The sequence below is a fragment of the Varroa destructor genome, unplaced genomic scaffold, assembly GCF_002443255.2.
Source record: "Varroa destructor unplaced genomic scaffold, Vdes_3.0 BEIS01000003.1, whole genome shotgun sequence".
Lineage (NCBI taxonomy): Eukaryota > Metazoa > Arthropoda > Arachnida > Mesostigmata > Varroidae > Varroa > Varroa destructor.
This window is the reverse complement of record NW_019211456.1, coordinates 57931540-57955388: the sequence shown is the minus strand read 5'-3', so window position 1 is coordinate 57955388 and position 23849 is coordinate 57931540. Positions and strand designations below refer to the sequence as shown.

Genomic DNA, 23849 nt, shown 5'->3' with positions numbered 1-23849 from the left:
ATACGATGCTAAATGCAACTTGTTAATCAAGCAGTAGTTTATAAAGAACCACGGATGAAGGCGATTATTGAGGGGATTGCTGTTTGTCAGACCATTGAGTCATATATAGATCATACGTAAACCGATACATTTTATATGTGGGAAAGAAGTAGAAATTAAAAGTAAAAGCTGAAGGGTCAATTGTGCTTGCAAAAAAAGCGGCACGTGCGGAGAAAAACGTGTCCTATTCCTTGCATTGGGTGCAGGGTTGGTCTTCATCACATTTTGTGTACCAGTTTGATTAATCGGTTACCAAACGCAATAGAAAACTCTTAATAAATAAATGTAGTGTTCTACGTTCTTATTCGTTTTTTTTTTTTTTTTTTTTTTGGGGGGGGGTCGTGTGTGACACCTTATTTGTGCAGATTTCGATTTGGGTACAGTCATTGACAAGTCATCAAAAACTACGCTATTGGCACTAAAAGGTATGTAATCAAGCATAAACAAGTACAGAACCATAGTCTATGTGACAAATCGATGAGTTCTATTTTAACGAACTGACTGGCCGGTTTCTTTAAAAGGGGCACAACATGGTCACCTGTCGCCCTTTTTTCTCAGTCCCTGCGTTCCATTTTATGTGTTTTTTCCGTCTCTCTCTTGTCCTTCATATATATCGCCCTATTGCACGCGCAAATCCTGCTCGTTTGTTTCGTGCGCACGTGATGTTTTCTCTGTTCTTTGCTGCTGCTGTTGGATGCATCATAACCTCGTGCACAGATATGGTGACATTCCTGCGGTTGGGATAATGGAATCACACACTATTGTTTTCCTAGTGTATTATAGATTTTACATACGTACATATATAGCAAAAATAAGGAATATAGAGCGGTGAAACCTTAGTCTATATCCAGCCACATCATTCATGTCGGCTATGATGTAAGATTCGAAGCCATAATGCATTTTATTAGCAATGGGAGAGCTTGTTATACCTTGGACTGTCAGTACTCTATTTTACAGGGTCTTCGGAAGGTCACGGAATTTTATAGCACTTATAGAAATAGCCCTTTACGTAGAAAGAAGGTAAAGCGTATGTCAAAAGTTACATAATTCTAGGAAGTTACGTTTTCTTTTTAGCACTTCACACGATGCAATAATAGCTAGCTGCATAATTTGTTCTGTGTGAAAATAAAGATAACTTACTTTGGCCTTTTTTACAAGGAAAAACCAAATTCGCTTTATATCTCATCAGTGACTGGCCTGTAGGCTACAGTCGTAATAGATTGTGTACAAAGTTTCCATGACGCTTCAGAACGTGATCTATTGTTAATGTAGAGTGGTTTATGCAATTAACTTTACCTCCGCAATCCGCTATATTGTAAAAACTAATCTCTTAAGGTGAGCTTAAGTGAAACACGATAAGGGCAAGAATGGAAGTTGCTACCCCATGATAAAATTCATCTTACTTTTTGCCTTCACGTAAGAAGTGTATGAAATCAAGGATTTTACTAATAATAAGTACTCAGTTGAAGATTTTTTACATTTTATTTTGGCCCTAACGAATCCGTCTATATTTGTTGGATTTTTTGTTGCAAGTTCTGAAATTCGCAATGGTTGTCGTATATATTGCAGCAGAATAAGCATTACTCCAAATGCATAAATACTCTTAAGAACAGCTATATAGATACAAATGTCGGATTATTATACTCTTGTAAAATGGGAACAGCCAGTAGCGATAAACGCCCCAGAAAAGTGACCAGAATTTAGGTCGTCATACTACTCCAAAGCCTTTCGGCTGGCGACCTAAAACCACATATGCGTACACATTGTTACACATGAACACACTTATTCGAAAGCATCGAAGGCAAGGTTCTTCTCACTAAACTAAAGCCTACATTTCCCGGGCTTCAAGGTAATGAAGAAATAAAAAAGGAAATAGACGAAGGGCGAAAAACTCACCAGAGAGTGACAGAGTGACTGAGCGACCAAGGAAAACAGAAAGGAGGACTCACTGCACTTATGCTTAAACATTAACGAAATACGCGGAAAGAACAAACTGTTGCGTCTCTCTGAATCTAAAACGATCATGTACGTGTACTAACGACAGTAGCAACGACGCCTCGACGAGCGGCTACCAATGCTAACTTTAGAATGGCGACGACCGTAACAATATTCAGGGTAATGGCGATAGCGGAGAAGCCACCTTGTATGTCGTTGCCCTCGGGGCAGAAGCAGTACCTTCATGAGAGAGAGACTTGGTAAGGCCAGCAAGCAACAGCCAAAAATCAGCCACCACTGCACCGTTTTTCAAGCATAGAAACCTAACCAAGGAGAAAAGTTTTTCAGATGACTCACCTATATTAACAATGGATAAGAGAACGAGATAGACATGCTTATTGTTTACAGCTTTATGCGATCAATTCACTTATCCTTCTGCTAACCTTGTCCTGTCGATTAGCAGAAGAAAGAAGCATGTTATCGATAGGCCACATATTTTTAGAGCTTCAAACTTTCCCAATAATGCTGAAAACCTTTATAGGTAAATGAATAAAGAGTGTGCCAAATCGAGGCGAAGGTAGAAACCTTCGTTGCTGGTCTTCAAATGGTGTTGAAAGGTTTGACTATGCGGGAGAATAATAGGACAAACTCCTCTAGAAGAAAAAGATGTATAATAAAGTTTAAATATAATTTGTATACAAATCCCTCTATTGAGAAGCCTTGGATACAATAGCTTTCATTATAATGTATACTTTATCTCCGATATGGCATAAATATATCTCAGCACTAAGGGCTAACTATCATAAATTAACAAGCAAGGCCGATTAGTAACCCTCAAACAAACTACATATGTTCACCGTAGGTCTAGTAAAGCGGGATATGAGAAATCAACAATTCGTTAATTTTTGCAGCAGCTGTTAAAAAACATTGTTGCTATGTGCATAACTTTCTTAGCTGCTTTATAAATTAATGCAAGATCTCACTATCTCGTATCTAATTCGGGTAGCTTCGATACAAATGACGAAGACTGTGTTATGTTTCGAATGTGTGTCGACGACCCGCCCAACGCCTATGCTACCAACCGGCTTCCTCCAACTGAGCTACTACTCAAAATGCTTAGGCCGCTAAATCAAAGAAAGTAAAAGCTGGTCTGTTAGTAACGTTACTCCATAAGTGATACACTGCGGTCGTGATTAATATTTTGCATGCTTCATGAGCCGAATGGCGACAGCCATCCAGTCACGACCCATTTCCCAGTATCACTAAACAAACAACGACTTCACCAAGACTTATTAGCAATTTCTGAGCGAATACATTATTTTCGTAGAGGTATAGTTATTGAACAGCTAAATCCTCCAGAGAGTATGGCCATGAATACTGTTTTCCCAGTACAGTCTCTTCCTTAATGGGTTCATAATTAAGCGTACCTTTTCGTTAAAAAATAAATATTTGTTTACTAGCTTGTCTCTTTGTGTTTCATCCAGTAGGAGATCATTATGATCTCTAGCCATTTTTGTGTAGAGCTTTCAATGTAACTTGATTTGAGACACTCTGTTTTGCTTTGCTTAATCGAAAATCGATAACAATTCCTAGTTAATTGTTCCAAGTCATGTTTTTGGTAAAACATATCATTTTATAGACCTTTTTTTGTTGGCCATTGTGCACATGCCAGGTAATGTGACTAAATCCATCTAATCATTTCCGAGATCTTTGATCTAAAATTTTTACGATCTAAAGATAGTATGATCCATTTAATACCTTTTGAAAAGTATTTCCTTCGGAATCATAATAGTATATTTATTTCGCATGCTAGTGATGATAACTAAGTGTTTATATATATATGAAACACAACTATCGCTCTAAAAGCACACAACCAATGGCTGTGAACTGCTCGTTTCTGCCAAAGTCCTGACAAAGGTAAGCCGGTTCGCTACATTTTAGTGGCAGCGGTGATTCGGCTGGCGGTATGGACGAAGCCGCGCAAAAGTTGCCCGAACAACCGACTGATAGAAAGACGAGAAAAAGCCTACGCGATAGGCTGTGGAGTACGAGCAACTCGCGGTTAAACAGAACTGACCAATACATCAAGTCGTGAGGCAGGCGTGTCGATATTAAGGAGGAAAGGCCTGCGCCTGGGTCCAAGTGCGGTACAGGTGAAGCCTAGAAAAGCTTGAAGGGAAAGCTTTACAGCCGTTTTCTCCCGAAAGAGGCCGGCTTATTAGAGCGGCTTCTTTGCTGCTACTGGCTGGGGGGCGAGACGTTTGAACAGTTGATTTTGCAGTGCTGAAAGAGCTAAGGCTTAAGCTTGAATCCGGCTTGTCTCCAGCTAATGGCAAAACGAATCGCGAAATTTCATTATAACGGTCAGACTTCATTCCTACGTAAAGTCAGTCTGAATGGTTCGAAACTATACGCTAGAGTAATCTAATTTCCGCTCCTGGAAGCGCACTCAACAAAGAGAGAGTGTTGGATTAATGCTCTTCCGAGATAGCGCACGACGCGTGGTGTCCACAGGTAAATATTGTAGTTGCACTATAGAAGTGGTAGAGTTAGTACTGCGACGCTTAAAGCTCACGGTGCACGTCCGCCGACCCATATTCCCGCAATGAAAAATACTATCCTCATTGCATCGACCATGGCGTATCGACTGAACAGCGCTCGCCAGACGACATTCACCTTCAGCGAAGGCAGCATATGTTAAACCGGTTCCAAATGGGACACCGACAATCGTCCCGAAATCAGTCGAGAACTTGGTATTCGCCACTAAAGCAAAGCGGCGAACAGCTGCAATCGCTGGGCGTACTAGCACGGCAGCACGATGTGCTTCAAGATGACAGAAGGCCTGGTTGAGAGGGCCTGATAGCGCAAATTCGCGCGAGGCACTCCCGGCAGCATCGAAGGCCGATAATTGTGGCATTCGCTCGTCGGTTTTAGAAAGGCCGGAATTGCGGCCGCTACGTGCCCGTAGAAATTACGGAATGGTATACAGAGCGTAACACGAAATTCAAGTCACTGGGCGCAATAGGAAACCGGTAACAACATGACCACATTTCGCACACACGAGCTTGGCGTGGGGGTGGCTGTATCGTCAAATATACTAATATATGTAAATATATGAATATATGTAAATATAGCACTGTGAATATATGTTTCGCAATAAAATGTACACTGATAATGATCTTGATACAAATTACATACGGAAGGTTTTGTTATTATTATATTTTCAGTTTCGGCGTTTTCCTATCGGTGTCGTAAAGTGTCGGTGTTATCCGGGGGGTTTCCAATGGCAAACAGCAGCATCCTTTTCTCCTTTATACTACTACTTTTATTGATTATCTCCCTTTTGTCAGAACCAGTAGGATCCATTATTTAACGTATAGTCACCCAATAGCGACTCGTTCTGTTCTTCGATAAACACGCGACTGTGCGAGCGGCCATAGCTAATTTCCGTACGTAGAAACAAACACTGATGTATTGTTAAACCGGTGATTTTTCACTACGGTGAGTCGCCAATTATTGTGTCCGTACAGCATAATTTCTATGTAGATACATCAATACATAATTGTTTTCATTGATTAGAAATTTGTTGATAATTGAAACATAGTTAAACTATCACTGTCGCACTATATTTGCTATCGACCAACATCATCATTTATTTAGCAGAGAGCCACTGAAGAAGCTGGCTCACCAATCAGACCCACACAAAGTGGCGCTCTGAGTACTGAGAGCGTTCACAGCCGTACTACCTGAGCTGTGCAGGGGTAACAATTTCTTTTATCAAAGCTTGTCGTTACATACATTATCAACGGTCATTCGAGGCCTATGTTTAGCTGTGCGTTTAATATTCCTCCTTGATATTACGATAACAATGTATCATACTTCGGGCTCATGTCTGTCTCCGGTAATCGTAGGCAGATGTTGTCTGTGATAAACGGTAATCGAGCATGGCGAGCTCGACTCACACCCTCAACGTGAAGTTATATGTCAGTCCATCAAAGACATTAATCGCAGACAAACACTGGAGTAAAGCTCAATTAAAAACCATACGGTCCGTAGTAGTCGGTCAGTCAATATGTTAGTTTTATTTTTCGGGCATCGCTGCTTATCTATAGACTTCACTTGCTCGCCCGCACAGCAGAGAAAATTTAAAAATAAAAGCTTAACCATTATGTGGCAAGGTCAGCCGTGAGTAGATTGCTAAAGCAAGCCAAGGTTTCCGATAAACTAACTAATAGAAAAGAAGACTTAGCCAGCGTCTGATTAACTTGGACCCCGTCAAACGGACTAGTAGGAAAAAACGATATAAAATAATGTTCGTAGGCAAAATCTATGACGGACGCACGTGGCTGTCATTCGCTGCAGTCAAGTACAATGAAAATTCTTATGCTGATTACATTGGAGGCTTTGTCTAGGTAATTTCTCATCAGCGCATGTCACAACCAGCGGCTTACAGACTAAATTGCTGACTATCTGCGATTCTTAGTAGGATTGTATTTGACTGAAGACATCTCTTAACGGATCCACATACACTGTCATGATCAGCCGTCTTACCCGAAGATGAATTAGAAAATATAACTAGATAGCAGTACCGTCACTGTATCTGTTATGCTACTAGTGTCTGTTCTAGTGAGAAATAGACGACTAACGTTTGAGACATATTGATGATTAATAATGAAGAAAGGACATTTGGAAATTGAGATCAACCGTTTCTTCGCCAACGAAGGTTTGCTGTGAAGCAAATATTTTGGTAAAATATGGTAAATAGCAGGAAGCACTGCCTGTGGTGATGTGGAGCAATGAAAAGAAAAAAACGAAAAAAAAAAAACGCAGATGATCCGAAAAAACCGGTTGATGCGATTCAAATGTGTATTGGGCAATAAACTAATAGAGAAGTGTTATGAGTTTTTGTACTAAATGAGGCTTATTGACTTCCATCAATTCTTAGCCGTACCTATAGGCACCGGGGCGTATAACTTTTGGAACAGGTGTTGAAAATTTCGAAGGCTATTTCTATAGGTATTGGTATATATTTCAGTACTTCGTTCATGCTCTGACACCATACACGAAAAATACTGTTCCATGATTTTTGTTCGTATCTATGATACTAACGGATTGTTTTGCTGTATTTATTATAGATCTAGCGTAGAACTGTTGTGCCGTGCGTTGTTGTAAAGTACTTATTAGGCTCGATCTCCAACTGCAAACAGCTTGAGAAGCGACTGTTCTCATTAGCGTGTCAATTACTTGTCGACTTCCTGAATCATCTTGGCAAGCTTCGCTTTTTTAGTAGTAGCATACCACGTAAGCTCCCAACCCAGGCGGACCCTAGGTGATTGGCTACCATCGGCCGACAGCATATCCTATCTAGGACGTTTCTTCTCAGCTATCGCATTGACAGCCTGGAGTGCCAAGCTCGATACCCCAAATTTTCGGCTGATATTATCCGCCGAACACCGTTGATGTCATTCATATCGCACATTGAAAACAACGGCGCTACTGTCAACGCGTTGCAGCCTGCCCATTCCGCTCGTCCGATTCTTGTCACCTTCTTTGAGGCAAAAGGCAAAAACAACATCGTCCTTTGCCTTTTTTCTTTGAGCCTTAGCCAAGCCGGTGTAGGCCTGTTACTATCTTATTTTACATTGACGGATCATAGGAATAATACTACCCTATCGTTCAATAGATGAAACAATTATTCCTTATTATATTTTACATTTTGTTGCAGGCAAATAGGATTTTACGCACGGCTTTTAAACTCTAACCAAGCGCTATGATCATATGTTTGCCTACTACCAACTTTTTCCTATTTTTTTGGTAAGCCGACTAACATTCAGTCGAGGGATCGGAACTGAAAATATCATTGAACACGCTTCATGACATAACCGTGCTATATTTTATGCATCCTTATATCATTTTCAAATGTCATAATAAATAATATTGCATCTTTAAATATTTTTACTTTAGACTGTACATGTATTATATATATAAAAAAAAAAAAAAAAAAAAAAAAGTAAATCAACTTTTTTGGTGCTATATCGGCCTTTGTTTAGGTAAATGAATTGCCCTGCCGAATGGCTTAGTGTTCCTCTCGTATTACGTTATATCCATTGTGGCGTTCGCACAACTGTAACTTACCCAATCTTTCCAGCTTTTCAAAAATGGGCGCTGTGTAAAATGGGAGACTTGGCAATTCTTGCAGAACTATCCAGCTAGTTCAGTGCTAGTTGGCCACTGTCAGTGCACACATTATTGGGAAGAAGGAAAATATTTTTATTATTATTACTATCATTTGCATAATATATTGACAGAACAGGCTCCTCTCGCACTGCGTATGAGTGCCCTTATTATCGTAAAAGCGTCGCGTGATAGATGTATTTGGTTATGGCAGACACAAAATATTTGTGGCCAGTAGCTACTGCTCGATCCATTCAGACGGCTCGAACACGACATAATAGATCGTTTAGTGAGACATACCCATCACTCACTCAATGCGCAATATACAGCCAGACGTCATTTAAATTCACATAGATGTGATTTACTTTGAAGTTCTATTGTAGGTACGAGGTGGGGCAAAGGTAAACTTTTAGCGAGAAGATATGTAAAAAGAGGGGGAAAAAGACTGGTTTATTGTTAGTATTTTTTTCTTTTTCTGAACTGTAAGCGTATTACTATTTCTTAATTCAAGCTAATTATCTTTCAAGTTGCAACTTTACCTCTTTTCAATGTGGGCACACTTTTGTTTTACCTCATAGACCCAGCCCCAGTAGCAAGTACTATCTTATATTCTAAATGAAGTCAAATTCATATACATACCTAAATACATTTGTATGCAATATCGAAACGGTCGTCTTAAACGACTGTAACTATTCTGGTGAAGCTATTTGGTCCAACAAAGAAATCCAAAATGAAACGCCCATATTAGAAAATGTTGAAACGCTAAAAAACCATTTCGGGCATTTGAGTTACACGTCACTTCTTGTTTGAGTGTTATTGTTCAGTAATAATTATAACACGTGTAACTGCTAAACGATTTTTCTGTGCCATGAATTAAAAAAGGATCATATTTATGTTGTTATTGTCAAAAAATTTAGAATATAATAAACTGCGAAAAGCAAGCCGTTCGTAATTCACCGGAAGATTAACTTCACTTTCATTATCCTATCTCTAAAATCCCATGTTACTTCCGCAAAATGCGTCTAAAAGTGTGTGTGTGGCACAATTCAAAATTACGCGGTGTGATCGTGTCCTGAAGCTAGCGCGTTCAAAGGCCGTACTTTCTCTTTGGCCGGCCATGCGATAAAAGATTTATTGACGATATTGCCTAATATGAATCATGCCATAAAGTCAGAAACTTGGACAGAAGACGTGATCAAGGCCCTTTTTAAGACAGAATGAAAATGTGGTCTCGCGTCACCATAATAGACTTATCGACAAGTGAGATTCCTGCATGTAGAATGCAGAAATCAATCGCAGGAACGACCGTTGGCTTGTTTTTGATACTGAACATGTTTTTTTGCGCGTAGAACTGAATTTCTGGCCAGCACTCACATCCCACGTGTAGCTTCTGACTGATACTGAGCTTTGCGCTGTGACGTTTTTTAACAAGGCCAAAATGACGACAAATGTTTACTTGTGTGTTTCACAATCTGTGGGCAAACTGCACGACGATATGGGACTACGAACCCACTTTTGACAACGTTATTTAACGCAAGGTTGGCTCGCTCACCGATTAGAAACCTTTTCGAAATAAATGGGGTGGCTTTAGGATATGCCGATGGGCGGCTTAAGAGTTGAATTCAAGCCGTGATCGAAGTAATTACACATGCATTGACGTATGTAGTCGCCCAGTGCCATATGAACCTATCACAGAAATCTTGAGGCTTGTTTCCGTGCAGAACTCATACGAATTAAGCCATTTCTGAAGATTTTCCAGATATACCCAATATCGAATACAAGCCGACTGCCCCAAAAAGCTTGTACTATTAAGAGAATTTTGCGCTATGTTTGTAAGGGTATGTACATCGGCATTTGCTAACGATTCAGCAATCCGTAGAGTACAACTTCTATGATCACCAGCCTCATTCCTTCAAAGTCTGTCAAAACTTGAATTGGCTCCGTCCTTTGCTAGATCGCCGCGGTTTTACCGTCTGAAATCTCTAAATAACTAATTACTAACTACGTTGACCCGCCTGACCTTCTTCCCTACATTTTGAACTCTATGCGAAACTGAATAGGAAGATGCTTATGCGACATTTTCGCGACGGAATCATAGTGAACGGGATCGTTGAATTAAGCTATATGAATCTTCGAATATATATATTTGGACGAATACTTTTGAAGCCACTGTATACGTAATAATATACAATACAAATCGACTTAAAAAGCTCTTTGTTCTGTTGTAAAAGGCTGCGGTTTTTTTTTAGCTTGCGCATTAGAGAATACAGTTCTTATTAAACGTATAGGCAGTTTTTTTTTAGCAGTCTTTGCATTTGTTAAATGCTTCCAAACTTATACCAGGGACAGCGTTTAAATCTAGTTTTTCATTTTTAGCTTATGAATTTTAGGTGGACTGATGTGGAATTTGATATACTTATATTTGCAATTATCTCCAACTTCCTTAAATACAGACCCGCTTGTTCAAGCTTGCACCCTGTACCATACATTAAAAAAAAAAAGATGAATTACATGCGTTTGTTACTAGAAGCTATAGCTGCATTGAACTTCATTAAATCTAGCTAAAGGAAATGTGTATTTCTATAAAGTTGGAAATTTTTCTGACAGATGTTAAACTCTGCTTTTACAAGGACTTTTGCAAAAATCTGCAATATTTGATCGCAGATGGCTTCACGTTTCCGAAACAAAAAAAGACTACGCTTACGGTGAAATATTTCTTTATTGTGAGATCAAACCGATTAGTCCTATAATCTTAAAGCATTTTTCAACTTAGTTCGCAAGCTCTGAGACCTTTTACCATCAAAGCTTCTATTACCTATACTTCTGCAGTGGTTTCCCCTAATATTTTAGATAACAAAAAAAAAATTATATTCGTGCTTACCACATTAACTGCTTGGTGATCTACAATTTAAGGAAAAAACTTAATGGGAACAAGGAGAGCTTCAAGGGGTCAGACTGCACAAAAGCCGTGTTTTTTAGCAATTAACAACATAAGCTAGTTACTTAGGTTGAATAACTTGGATTTATAGAGTTTTCAAGGCCGTACTTTTGGAACAGCATATTTATCGCTATATTATGCGACGACTACGTGTAATAATACAAAAATGTTAGACAATGCGTTAGGAAGGGAGTTAAACAAAGGAAAACTTATTGTGAATATTCTCATTCTTTAACCCCGTACATTTGACTACGTTCCAAATACGCTTACCGTTTAGCTCGCTGCCGAATCACCCCGGTATTTACTAATATCAGTGAAAACGAGAAATAAATTGTCTATTCTTTGGCCTACAAGCAAAACAAAATTGCCTAGTTGTAACGGTAGCCGAAGTTCAATACTGAGATAATTCAGCAAAAGCAACATAGCACTGCGAGGAAAAGGCTCAGTGGTAATGTGGTGGAGCAAAATTAATGGTTTGCCTCTTCATAACACTTCCCTGAGAATGGACTCTACTCGAGCGATCGGTTCTGGTCTCCTTGAAAGCGAGATACAGAAGGAAACAAATATCAAAACATTCGCTTTACTCAACGTATTTCGATAGACATGCTTGCGGTCATTGGCTGCGAACACAGAAACCCACCGTATCTACTGAAGTCATATATAAGATCTCACATGTACGGTATACGGACGCGGCAAGTAAAGACGTAACATTAAGATGGTGGTTTCAATAGCAAGATACCCGCCAGTGTTGGGTTCCAGGTCAATATTGGATTACACAATCTATCCGTGACAACGGAGAGCCGTAAATTTTCGCCTTAACGAGGCGATGACAGATTGCATTATATTTAGCTGCGGTGCTGTTTCCATTAAACTGCTACGCGACGCCGCTTAATGAATATTTTACTTTTTACGTCTGGCGTTAAGTTTAAAGCAATTTCATTTACTAGCGATGGCTATCGAGATGCGTTTGTCCAATAAGTGACTAATTTATTATTACGGTCGTTGCCATTTACCTACTGTATACTTAGATAGTATGTTTATTGAATTGTCTTTTTAGCAATATACAGTTCTCAGCTACTAAATTACTATAAGTTACTAACTTATACACAACGAGATGCAAATGCCTTCCATCATACCAAACTTGTGAATACCTCTTCGGCCAGTTCTAGAAAAAACACATTAAACGCTCAGATTCAGACGTAATGCCTTTGAGTGTCCGAATGCAACGACTATATCCCGTTTATATGGAGGTACTTTTGGAACAACATTCACTCGGCTCACGCCCGTAACGAGACTGAGTGAACGTATCCGCGGTGAGACGCAGCGAACGGTCTATGAGCATGCGCAATTCAAGTATGCCCTTTTTCTTGTGCGCAAGCGCTTTTTTTCGATTTCTAGTAGATAATTCTGCGGTTCGACTGGCGAACAGGCCTTTAAACCCACTTCATTTTAACTTCCTTTTACTGCAAGTTCTTCACTAAGCTTTTGACTAAGGGTGAGTATGCGGAGAACAAATTTCTTTTTTAGAAACGTGTCTATTGCGCCCAAAACAGTACTACCTTATCTTAATATATAATGTGTAGAGCAAACAGGATCCTAAGCTGGCAGGCGAGCCACCCCAATTTGTGTACAATCAGCGGTTTGCAATGCTAATAGCAGTAGATGACGAAAAAACACACACGAGCTGTCATTCAAGTGAGACGGAGTGAATCCTTCGGGTGTAAAGGTAGTGAAGTCGATAGGTGGTAAGTAGGAGGTGAATTTCCGCGTAGCGCTATCGGGAAGGCAAACAAAAAACACGGAAAAGATTTTCGGTGCAATGATAGGCCATATGGAGATTCAGAGGGGCCAGTTTAGCGCTAAACAAATGGTACCAGCGTTTCTATCTTCTTCGTCGTCTATTTCTTCTTATGTTTACAGAACCATGCAGGATCGATAAGAGCATTCATTGCGTTGTGATTCCGTGTTTATTGAGAGGTCATAGATCCTCAGATGCTCCTGAACGGAACAGCATACGCCATTTCGTAATCACAGTGAAAACACACACTGAAAGGCTCTGCTCGAGAATTCGATTGCCCTAACAATCGAAATAATATTGAACACTTCGGAGCAGGAAGCCAAAATCAGCGTAACAGCATTAGTGATAAGAATGGCTGGACCGACTTGAGACCTGAATTAGGAATATAACTTTAAATTAGCTCAGTCAATTCCGTGTTAACGTACGTTCGTATTATTGTCAAGCGTTTTCAAGCATAACTACTATGACAGCGTATAAGGTGGCTACCTACGATGCTACGCATTTGAAAAAGCAAATTTATCACCACCTGACAAGAAAAACCAATGAAACCGAAAAACTGCTACTATAGCACGTTAGGAATATAGCTAAGATAACAGGAAGAGCTTCTTTAGCAAGCATGTATACGTTCAAAACGTTTAAATACAATGGACCATGGAAACACACATCTATTTAATTTATATTCACTGGCATACTTGAAAGTTAACTACAGATGAAAAATGAGTGGCCGTTATAAAGACTGGTAAAGACTCTAGTTTTCGTAACTGTAGTGCTTCTCATTGATTGGCTATAACGAGACGTATCGTATGATGGCTCTAACTACCAGAATGATAATAGCTACTTACGAAAGTAGCTAACACTGAAATACCCACTCGTACCTCACTTGTTGTTTTTTTTTTTTTTTTTTGTATAAATGCTATAGAAAAAATGCGCTCGGTAGGGGGTTTGGTGTGTTAAAGGAGCAAACTTAACCCGTTGATCCTAAAATGTGATCGTATAGGGGTTGATTATTAGCTTTTCCTCGAGATTACGTAACTAACGCTAGGATCGCTACGAGAGAACCATATTGCGCGTAAGAACAGCGTCACTGTTAGAGGCTGGAGGCGAACGAACTTCTTATTTGGAAAAATGGCAAAAAGCTGCTATTGATTTTACATAATGGTCGGTTCCTTGCATTCTGCCTATTATGACACACATGATCTAATTACATAAAAAATGCTTCACATAGTAAAGCTTCCCAATCACAGGTGAGGTCCGTCGTGTGGGCGGATGGTCTCCTGCTTAAACTAAACAGACACAGCGTTTCCGACGATAGCGGGCTGATTATCTAACAGCAGAAACAGTTGCGGCAAGCATTGCCTACAAGTTTATAGCTGTATACAAATAGCGTGCTTAAGTTGTAAGTTTCATACATAGTAATGTATAAAATACGTTACAAGAATATGTGCAGCACGGAGATGTCTCAGGATCCTTTAAAGGTGATCAACTTTATATTCACAAAGTTATTTGAGTGGATTTGGATATATGATTGAAATATAACTTGCGATCAATATATTTAAAACAAAATTCACAATCGTCCTTATTGAAGATAATATCACATATAATGAATTTCTGCGTTTGTAAAACATTAAATAATAAATAATGTACTCAACTAGTGTTCTCTCGATCATGCTTAGGTATCTGCTCTGAACCACTTCTATACTATATACATATACGATAAATAATACTACTATGTTCTGCTTGTACTAGGCAATGTAAAAACCAATTGTTGGGATCGGAACATTAAAATGTATGATGTTTAGAAAAATTTACAAGGACCTCTATATTTGTGCAGAAATGAACGAAGTTTGAAGGAAACAATAGCTGTAGCAAAATAGGCACTGACAAGTAAGCGGTAACTTCAAGTGGGCAATAATGACCATTCGCCCCATGTAAAATGATAATCATAAACATTGTAAAACGTCCACTAAGCTTTAAGCGTTCACGATCGCCGTTTGATTATCTTTAGCCTTATTCCACAAATTCATCTTGCCCTATTTATAGGCTATTTTCAGTCATCAATTTTCTCACTCATCTTACGCAGTTTTTCTGCTTACTGCGTATATGGGATGAGTTTGCCGCAGGGCAAATACGTGCTACCCTTGCTTTTATGAGCCAAAGGTTTCGAGTTGCAACATGTAGCCATCGTTGCAGTACAAAGATGAGTGCAGCAGCACAATGCACGTAAACATATGACTATCGCGCGGCATAATGAGCTCCGGCGATGGAGTATGGCTGTGCAAATGTGCCCTGAGCTGCATTCGCTTCGCAGATGATGCATCGCTTACCGCTCTCCAGCCACAACGACAACTGGTGACTTGTTTTGCCGTCGTTCGTTGTTATAGCGTGCCAGTGTATCAGCGGATAAATGGAGTGATGGACGCGCAGACATACATCCGTAAGTGAACTACTATTGTCTCGCGGCATTATGATACCTTAAGATGACGCTGAAGATGATGCTGGTTATGAGGAAACGGAGGACGCAAATATAGCTTATGTATCCCTTCTGTACAACAAGTAGGTATCGATTTGAATCGATACAGGCCGGTCGCCGAAAAAGGTTCTGCAATCTAGCTGCCAGGCTATTGGGTGCGAGTTGTCGTCTTATAGGGACCCCGTCTCCTCCGACAGATCGCTGTTTCCCCATTTTAGTCTTAAGGATTAAATGGGAAACCTTCTTGCCCTTGCTGTCCTACTGCTACTTGTGACGGGGGGCCGAATCGAGGCGAAGAGGGTAGCGTTCAGCGATAGCAATTTTCCTAATTTGCGACAGTTGATGTCAAGATCTGTGCGACACCCCAACAGTACCGTTGGCCGTTAAACTTTGTTCCAACGACCTAGAGCTATTCGTGATCGAGCAGAGGGCTGAAACAAACCATTTAATGTGTACTTTTCACGTTCCGTTTAAGCATCACTGGGCCAAATCAGTTTAAATGCATTCTGCCTCGTAAAAAAGTAAAATATTCCAAATTTCTTATTTATTTTGCTTTATCGAAATAGTAGGGTTGCCATGTGCAGGTTGTTTTTTCGAACGTCTCTGCAGAATGGGCCACTTTCGATAAGGTCGGCGTCCTTGGGAAGGCGGGGTCTTAGAAACGTGGTTGGGATGCTAACTGGTTCGCAAAAGCTGCCTATTGCGGACGATAATCCTGAGAGGTGGCTTGCTACCTTCAAAAAGCAAAAGCTCCAGCAGGATGTCCTACCAACTAACGGTGAGTATAACGTTTACGGAAACATGTGTAGGGAATCAATGACTCATAAATTTATCTATAGTCATCACTGCGCTAAGGTAAACATTGGTAGATAATGTTAAGTGCAGCTAAGAAATTTTGATTACCCTATCTAAAAAGGTGCACATGAACGTATGAATAGTGTGTGTACGTTCCGCGGAGTTGTTGTAACAAAATCACAACATCAAAATAATGTAAATAGAAGGGTCAACGGAAAATAATAGTATTATTATTATTATTGTTTTTACACGCGTATGTGTACTTGCCCTGCTCATTTTCACCCGACAATCTGTTTATCCTTATACACTTTCTAGTTTGCTTCTAGTTATGGAAAAATAATGATTTCTCTTCCCATTTTTTCATTCGTTCTTTTGCAGTCGGTAGAGGGCTTACAGGAAGATTGACATGCCACTTTTTATTGCGGAACTTTTGAAAGTTTATATAACCTGAAGTTTTGCAAAGTTTACACAAGTATCTCGCACATCTGTATATGTGGATATCAGTAAAAGCACTTGCCTTAATGGCAAAGATTAGCTACATTAGAATAAAATAACGTTAACCTCTGTATGGGTTGAACCTTTTGTGCTAGTAGTGACAACAACACCCTGACTGTTGAATTAAATATAATAACTAATATAAATATACTGATTTTGAGATCCATAAATCGTAGCATAAATAACACTATATTAATAAAATTTGACATATTATAATAGAGGGAGTCTTCAATAACTTTGTAGAAGATTAATTTATTCACTAGATTATAATGCTTCTCAAGTTTTATAAGTGACGATGGCAGGAGTTATACCTAATGTCAACCATTTTTTGAAGTCGGCCCCACGTCCATAAAATGTCCTAAATACTTACTATAGAGGTTCGCAGATGAATAGATTCGATAATCGCCAATTGCGCTACTAAACACACTGCGATATGCCTGGCGCTCTCTACTCTAACCATACAGGCTTCTATTCTTTCTTTGGTTTGAGTCTTTACGATTTCCCATTGTTTTAGGTCCAAGCTGTATCCAATATCCATCGTCGCTTCATCGTCGTATATCAGACCGAGATATACAAGAAAAAAAATTTAACGCCATCGATTAAACTATTTAAAAAAAAAAAATTTATCACTTATAGATTTTCACTGCTAATAGCGAAATATTAATATTTTTGATTTTGTTCATACCATCAAGGCCGACAAACAATCTTTCAAAAACAAGTATCTCACCTACTACTAGCATCGTTTGCTTGGGTATGCGTATTATTAAATTTGAGATAGTTATCAGTCAGAACAGTTTTGAAGTAAGTTTCAGAAACAGCTTCGAAGATACTCCCTCTCGCCTATAAAAAATTAGCCTTATTTTGGGTCATCTCGTTCGGAACCGTTGCCATTGAGGTAACGAGGTAATACTTCTCAGAGTCGACACGGCGCGGTTCTATACGTCAAAGAAGGGCCGGGTCTGAAAACAGCTTTGCAGACTGAAGGCGTCAATCGTTCTTCGTGATTTGCGTCCATTAATTTGTTATGAGAACTAAAGGCAAGCTGACTGAAGTGGTTCACTAAGACTAAAGCTCGAATAACCTTATCGACTAATGCGTCGACCTGAATTTCAACATCGGTAAAAGTTGCTTTCTTGGTTGGGAGTTCTTTCTAGCCGTCGACGGACGCTCTTGTGCATATTACAGCAAAGGTACGGAAACAGCTGTTCGGAGCATGTTATTGACTCGAAGACGAGCCCGTTCTATCGATGGCGTACTGCCGTAACAGGTTTATGGAGATAGATGTGTGCCAAATTCTCCCCCAGCTTGAAATTCAAGTATATAGAAATATTAAGTATAGGGAAAAGTAGATGGAAATAGAGGATCTCAGTTAAACAGTATTTAAATTTCTAACGAAAGTAGTTTAAGAAATAGTAGTTTATTAACTGTTGCTGACTTTTCTCGCGAAATATTCGTGAATTTTCTCGCATGACTTTGGACATATCTTTGGATAAAAATGCTAAACATGGGACATCGTCTGCCCTTTTATTTACTACATTCTTTCGTGGATTCTGGGAAAAAGCTAGCGTTTGTGGTAACGAAGTCCAGTACCTTGTGAACGATTATTTGCGATGTACCATAGTAATAGAATCACTTGGAAAAGCCTGTCTCTAAGAAAGGTCAAAACAGAAATAATAATATAGCTATGGCTGGATCAGTTTTGCGTCGGCAGTAAGTTTACCTTGTTTCTAACTGCAGTCACTTTTTTCAGACTACACAATTAATAAGAGAAAAGGTCACGCTGGTAACCGCTGTTTTGCTGGTTCTCTTCTACCAATGAGTCGGATTGAGAAGGCAGTTTACATGCTATATGAATTCAAAGAAGGGCGATCTTCAATTTCAGTTTGTATCCTGATATTGCACGATAGAAGCTGCGCCTTCGTCGGTGCTCTATTTGCCGACAGGCGTCTTCGTTCAAGAGGTAATCACCGTCACGCAACGCAAAAACAACAAAAGGCTGACTCATCTTGCTACGCCACCAACGGAATGCGTTGAGCTGAACCGCTGATAGGATAACACCACGGTATTATTGTTGTTGTTGTTGCTATTTTTACCTATATTTACCTAACTAGACTGATTTCATTTCTCTTTTTCGGGGTGACCCTGTAACCCCGTTACTTGGCCGCAGCTAATTTGTTACTTATGTCTTCTTACCTAAAGAACACACGTCAAAGTGTATTTCACTTGGGCATGTAAAATGCGCCTCTGGCCGTGCGTAGAGATAATTTCTACCAAAATTCAACATACATGTGCTGCATGTATCTTGAGAACACTAGACACAAAACCAAAAGGAATCTTTCGCAAAATTCTCAACGATTCGCGGAAAAATCGTGGAGAGAGACCCAAATTTGCCTGTAGCTCTATAAAAAATAAAAATACTGCGCTTTCCATGCATTCATCCCATTGGCTGAATCTCACATTCAGCCTAGTTCACGACGCAAGTCTAGGAATCCATAAAAAAAATCCGGCAGATTAAAGCGACCACTCTATGGAGTTGTTTGGATGAAACGGATCGACATACAAGTGGACGAACGTAAAAACTGGCCGTTTGTTCAAAAAGATTTTTTAGTATTTTAGCCCTCACTAACAAAATTACTGACGGGTGATTGAAAATCTTCCTGCACAAAAGACGAAGGCGGTCGCTCGGCTAATCGTTGCTACTCACGAAACTTCGCAGCTATTAGTAATACTTTTAATTTCGGTTATCGTTTCGAGGAAGTCGCTTGACATCCACTTAGAGACAGGCAGGTTTTTGAGTTGTACTTGAAATCGGTCAGCTGCTGAAAAGAGACGGACGACGTCCAAATGAATTTATGAATAGAAACTGGCAGAGTAACATCACAAATGTCCAGCATTGAAAGATGCTGAAAATGTACTGTAGCAAGGAAAATTGCACGACAGACATATGTACGAATATTTTATGTTCGACCATGTATTTATGCCCTTCAGATAGGAGTTATCTGGCGTTTAGGGTAAAACGTGATCTATATATATATATATATATAGTAGTGAAATTCTTGGAAAGAAAAATCTTGGAAGGTGACTATTGATGGCTATAGGAAAATTTTGTTTAGCTCGTCTTCCTTCGAGTAGAACGTTGCAAAAAACGCGATACGTCAATAATCGTCTTAATAATGATAATTATACAGACGCTGCTCACTTTTATCTATTATAATATAATCCACTAGTATAAATTGTAATTATATTGTTCGAATGTGTTCAATTACTATCATACTATGTATACATACAGCATATGTACTTGGAATATACATGGCATTTCTCCTGTCGACTGCCCTACTAACTGTAGTCTATGTAGGTAATCTTTTTTCCGTCTAGCGTCCGCGTAAAGCATCAGACAAGGAGCTCTTTATCCGAACTATTCAGACTTCCGTTGTGGTAAAAGTGAACAAGATAGTCACAGTAGAAACCTCACTGCACGCGTGCATTACGTGCAAAATGGTGTGAGTGTCAGAGTGGGCCAAGGGGAAGGAAGTAGTTGCATTAAACGCTAAGAATTTCCCTTGACACTATAAAGATATAATTACATTATTCGGGATTCTCTTTTCAGCGTTGTTACTACTAAAAATATTTATTTTGATCTATTTATACGTTACAATTATGGTAGCTGAACATACTGTCCCTTTGTTGTCACCCTGTTACTCCCATAATAAACGCTATCGCCAAGTTACTTTCGTTTCTGCTTACAGGCTGTCATGAAAGGTATGTGCCTTCAAAACTCTTTAATACATTTCTCAAAATTTTTTGTAAAAAAAACCTATGGCCTACTAGAACCGGAATGAACAGGTATGGAGTAACGCCGAAGACCTGAGGCCACCGACCTTCAAAATCCAATCCTTTCTCCAATAACATCAGAACGAACATGGTGTTTAACATTTAAATCTGTCAGTAGAGTTGTTACTATTATCACTATATTGTTAAATCTATTTGCTCATATTTTTTTTCTTACTTGGAGTACACACTATGACTCCGCTGCGATAGGTATAAAAAAAACCATATTTGAAGATAAGCACGAAGCTAAGAAGACTAGGACAGATTGTTGTTCATTTATTTGCATTTCGAAACATCAAAAACACCCATAGAATTGCGTGTTCGTAACAGGTGCAGTGTTGTACTGCGTCTACACAATTCAAGAACAAACGGGGGGGGGGGGGGGCAGATTCGAAATCTGACGTAGAACCTTCCTGTTTCGTATTAGAAGCAAATTGTCTCCAGCAATACTTAACTCAAACGTCGAAACATTTATTGATAATCAACCCGCGAGAATCATTTAATGGCCTTTTCGTGCAGGCCGAACGAAATCTAGCTTTAAATCTTAACCACACGCTTTAATATAAGTATCTGCAATTGATATTGCTACGGGCAGCAGATTGGCAGTAGGCTTTCATTTAGTACGGCTTTGTTTAAGGCCACAGTAAATTAAGGCAATGTACTAAAGTAGACCATTTTCTAATTTTCAAGTATCGTCATATTCCGGAAACACCTGGAAAATGTATGCGCTCTAAATTGTTTTTATATATAAAAAAAATATATCTAAATATAAATCAGCCCACTGCAAACATTGTCAGCAAATAAATAAATAAGAACAACTATGAAAATAGAATTGGTACAGATATTAATCGGACACATCCTCCAGGTTAGGGCGCTGCTAAGTTGTACTGCTTAGAAATCTCTAGTGCTAAATTGTACGTATCTGCGTAACAAGATGGAGGCAAGGTCCAGCGAGTGTGTTAGGGACACGACAAGTTACACTTGAAATTCATAGATCGACCACATGACATAGTAAAGTAGCTATAGCACGCTTGAGATAATCCTGTCATTTCCTGTGTGGAAATACTTATCGACGTTGAAACTTGTACATCATATGTCAATCTCATTTGCATCTATTTGTTTTTATGTTGTCCAGATCATCGCAGTTCATAATGTCTTTCGTTGTCATCCGCAACTAAAAGTTATGGTGTCCGGAAGCACCATGGGCACATAAATGCAGCAACGACTGTGTCGTCTCTCAACAGCGTCGTTATGGGAGGTCCATTCGTTCGATCTGCTTCAAGCTTCGTGTGACCGTTTGACGGTTCTGAGCCAGTCAGCTAGTCGGGTAGCCATCGCAATAGATAAATAAACGCAAAAAAACATCGCTTTTTTGGTAATTTTTTATGAAGTGAGCTCACTTGGAGTTTGAGTCATCCATTTATCTAGGACAGAGGTTTAACAGGGGCTCCTCTGTTCCTGTCGAGTTCATTTAAGCATCTTTTCTCTACGCAAAAATCGTTTTTTTGGCCTTTTCCAACAGTGTGCGCACGATCAATATGAAAACGAGTTACTGAATCTTCATCCCTTCTGTATCTAGCTTTTCGACAATATACTCTGCTGCGCTGCTCAAACTAAATGTAGCATCGTTTTGTAAAAACGAAGTTTCCAGAACGTATTCTATATGCGATGTGTTCATAAATGGTCTGAGAAGAACGGTCATCAAATGACGCAAGAAACAACTATGATTTGTCTATTAGTACGTTAGTTTGTTTATTTACATAATATTTTTCATTTAAGCACCACTAAGCTTGCGTACATTGGTACCTTACCTGATAAGATATGGGTAAGTTTGTATTCTTCCGGTATTTTGACAATAGGTAGGGCGTACGAGCTGCAATCCTTAGTTTATCCGACGTGAACTACCTCAAAAGGAAGCCTTTGATTATCAACGCACCATAAATACCGACGACAATAGTTTGCGCTCTTTAACTCGGGCCTTGCTATGCCTTTTCAATCGCTAATTATCCAAATATCTGTCAATTGTTTTACATTATCAACTCACTAGTAGCTGAAGACTGAACAATATCATATTTTACAAAAATCTTCCTGTCCCGTTTTTTTTTCTGAAATTTTATATCAGATACGAAATTATGAATTGAATAAACGAGCTCGATAATTAGAGGCGTACTATTTGAAACGATGCGTATCCGATCATGTACAGTTAATGTGACTCTGTATGCAGTACGTAGCCTGTATGTTAGCATAAAGGAAAACTTCCTTTGTTCACACGAATTGTGTAGCGTTTGTGTACCGTTAGCGAAACCTAAAGCGCCCACCCCTGGATCTCCCGTAATCCATAGGCGATACAGTAGGAGTAAACGGTGTTATTTTTATTTTGTCTAGGTAAACAGCTTTCGGGGCATTTATCGCTAACTTAAATTTGCCACAGCTGATAATTATCGCTTTGCTTGTTTTGATCTAGAAGAGATGCCCAAGTGTAAAAAAATTATTCAAATTCATTCAATTAAATAAGTAGAACGTCTTTGACAACAAGAGCAACTATACCTACAGGAACGTATTCGTCTTAGACTCTGCAACCGCTTTGATGCTCTTGGAAAATTAACAAAATGAAAATATATGATTATAACTACATAGTAGATATAACGAGCGATTTCATAAACGATAATGTCCGAATATAGGTGCCGAGGTATCAAAATATAATAAAGATCTCTGTTCCATAAATTAACGTTCTCTGAAGGGCCCCCATTGGAGGAGTGATCTAAATCGCATTCCGTTCGTATGACCTGATTCTGAGAATAAAATCGTATATCCTACACTGTACGGAGCTTACGTATCGTCGAAGAGAGCATATTCGTCTAACGTTTGGGCTTTTTCTTACCAATCTTTTTTTTACTATATTGAAAGGAAGAAACGTCTTGCTAAATAGAACAGCCCTGTGTTTTGATATCCTTACAAGTTAACTATGTGTATATCCTATTTTATTCCAAATAAACCGTTGTTAAGCTGTGCTATTTCTTGAAACAATCCTACAGTTTCCGTACCGAGTGGAGCTGTTGTGTTCGTATTAGAGATCGCGCTTTTCCCACTTGGTTTGTTTCAAAATTAAGGGTCATAAGGTGGAGAATGAGCATCGCGACAAAGACAAGGCAGTACCATGGGTCAGGAAAACGTCTTCCTGGCACGTTCTCTAGGTCACTTTTCGTACAAGATAAGTTAAGTTTTAATATACACCTTTGCCTATCGCTGAAGTGTGAAGGGCTATTTACGTCCCTAGATTCGTTCTTTTTTTCTCCATAAGCGAGGGAAAAACGCAAACCGGCTGATCTCAATGGAAGCTTGTAGACAGATCTCAACAAAAAGTATACCAATACTAC

At 39.3% G+C, this 23849-nt stretch overlaps 2 long non-coding RNA genes across 2 annotated transcripts; one reads left to right on the top strand and one right to left on the bottom strand.

The window, feature by feature from the left end:
* Window positions 1-340: 340 nt before the first annotated feature.
* Window positions 341-2137, bottom strand: LOC147757199 (uncharacterized). Its single transcript, XR_015323700.1, has 2 exons — window positions 1936-2137; window positions 341-770 (listed from the first exon to the last, which is right to left on the bottom strand). It is a non-coding gene; the product is annotated as an uncharacterized LOC147757199 (long non-coding RNA).
* Window positions 2138-15971: 13834 nt separating this feature from the next.
* LOC147757198 (uncharacterized) lies at window positions 15972-21892 on the top strand. The gene is made up of 3 exons (XR_015323991.1): window positions 15972-16132; window positions 18527-18706; window positions 21608-21892. It is a non-coding gene; the product is annotated as an uncharacterized LOC147757198 (long non-coding RNA).
* The last annotated feature ends 1957 nt before the right edge of the window (window positions 21893-23849 follow it).